We start from the raw sequence: 2,500 nt of genomic DNA on the forward strand, positions 1-2,500 counted from the left end.
AGAGTTTTCGCTGTTTTGCTTATTAAAACATTCATGCGTGTTTCATACGTACCGTAGCTTATCTATGCAATGATTATTTTGATTTATTTACGTAAAACACAGGAGTTCTACATTAAGCAGTTTCCGGAATCAAGGACGCTATAAGCTTTTGATATACTTTACGACCCTTGACTTCCACGAGACACAGGGAGAGAGAAAGAGTGAGAGGGAGTGTGACACCAGAAGGAGAGACCGAGTAGTCATACAACAACAACAAGGTTAAGAAAGAGAGAGAGAGAGAGAGAGAGAGAGAGAGAGAGAGAGAGAGAGAGAGAGAGAGAGAATCACAGATTCCAGCTATAGTTCCATAACTTCATAAATGACTACAAAAAGACTTTACCGAGAAAGACAAAAAATATTCCAGTTATTCTTAATACTTTTCTTCTTTTCTTTGAATTTTGAGTTTTAATGAGCCAACATGCCTCCATACCTATATATTTCACAGATAGATTAATATTCTTAAATGGACTTTTCATTATTTGCCTTGCCTCTTCAATCATAATTTAAAAATTTCTAAATTCATAAATAACGCGGTTATATTTTTCTACTGTAAATGAACCTGTCAATCTGTACATTATATAATAAGAAAACTAATACACACACTATCAAGATACTAAAATCATCCCACTCATTAAACTATTGTAGTTCCCTCATTCATCAGTTCTTCTCAACTTTGAATATTATCCTTATAATGATGATAAATAATATACGATTTTTACAGGCAACAGAATTGAATTTTTTTATGCAATTCAAATTTATTCCTGAACGGAATGGGACTAATAACCAACGCCACCCCCACCCCCCAAAAAAGATAAAAATCAAAAGAAAACTGCCCGACTTCTATTGGAAATGATGTGAAATTTGGGTTGGTAACCCAGCACTGATGGGAAAATATGTTTCTTCTGCAATTTACCCCTGCCGCCTAACCTAGAAACGGAAGTCATAAAAGTAAAATACAGGGATGAGAAGCAACCTTATATTCCCTAACCTATCCTACGAGCCGGGTCCTACATGAACGGGGAAAGGGGAAGCGGGTGGAGAGATCGCACCAAATAACAACTTGGATACCTTAAGTCAGGTGGCGGGGAAGCAACTCCATTTTAAGGTGTTTATATAAATTATATTAGTCACTTTACCTTATGTAAGGATAAATGAAATAGTCTAAATTCTAGTTTAATCAAGAGAATGGAAATATATTTAGTCAACTAGAAAATTCAATAGATAAAACTTACATACTACCACGTCATGGTAAACGATTTCTTGGCTTATCCGAATGCGAAATATCATGTTTAAGTTCCCTTGGAAATGTGTTTTTATCTAAAACATTTAATCATGTTCACTATATTCACCTCCGCCAACGAAGTTGGAAGGAGATTATGTTTTCGCCTCTGCGTATTTGTTTGTGTGTGTGCGTGTGCGTGTGTGTGTGTGTGTGTGTGAGTGTGTGTTTGTGAACAGCATCCTGGCCACAATTTTAATAGTAGAGTAATGAAACTTGCAGGGATTAACTGTTATGTAAAAAGATGGAAATCATTACATTTTGGAAGGTCAAGGTCACAGTCAAGCAAAATGTCCAATTCACGTAATCAGCCATAAGATTGGACATCGTTATCATAGGGACTTCGCCAATTAAGACATATTAAGGTTAAAGGTCAAGGTCGAGCAAATAAGCTGCCGTGGCGCTATAATGAGACCCCCTCTAGTTTTCTGTGCTTTCAACTACTTTCTACAGCCTTGCTCATGAAGAATTAACTTCCAGTTGGGAATATTTTGCAGCGGCAATTATAATGGCGAAACAAATCAAGTTTGAAAATAATATGGTACACCAGTCTAGGACACCATAGGAAAGCCAAGGACTCCGGAAATCACTCCCTGTTGCTATCTATTCATGAATGCAAAGCTGTGTTAAAAGCCTTATTGTCTGGTCTAGTTTTATCTCCGAATTGGCTCTACCAGCTACCGATATAGAGATGAATATTCATGACAGATCAACAGGTGACACAACGGTAACAACAAATCCTGCAATTTCTCTTGTTATTGGTTGAACAACCTTTTGTTCGGTTATAATAACTGGTTGAAGTTATTCAATATAATACTTCATTACTCAATATTATATTTTCTATCGGCTAACTGTGTTTTCATTCAAAAGGATATCTTTTTTCCAGTGATATAATTAGCTGCAGCCCACAATACTAAGGAGTTCTCCACAAAGGCGTGATTACCGAAGGCTTTTGATCTTTATATCCAATTAAAATCATTATTCTAGCAAGGAGAATGAAACAATAACTTGTCTAAGGAAGGAAAAATTTAAATAACTCATATTGGATTTAATTTTTAAAACACAAAAAGACACAACGATGAATAGTTTAAAACCCCAAAAAGTCTTGTAAATTAAATTTCGTTTTGTGAGCTTGAAGAAATTTTGAAAGTAAATACTTATAATCAGAGAAAGAATGATGCG

The sequence above is a fragment of the Palaemon carinicauda genome, chromosome 40 (genome assembly GCF_036898095.1).
Source record: "Palaemon carinicauda isolate YSFRI2023 chromosome 40, ASM3689809v2, whole genome shotgun sequence".
Lineage (NCBI taxonomy): Eukaryota > Metazoa > Arthropoda > Malacostraca > Decapoda > Palaemonidae > Palaemon > Palaemon carinicauda.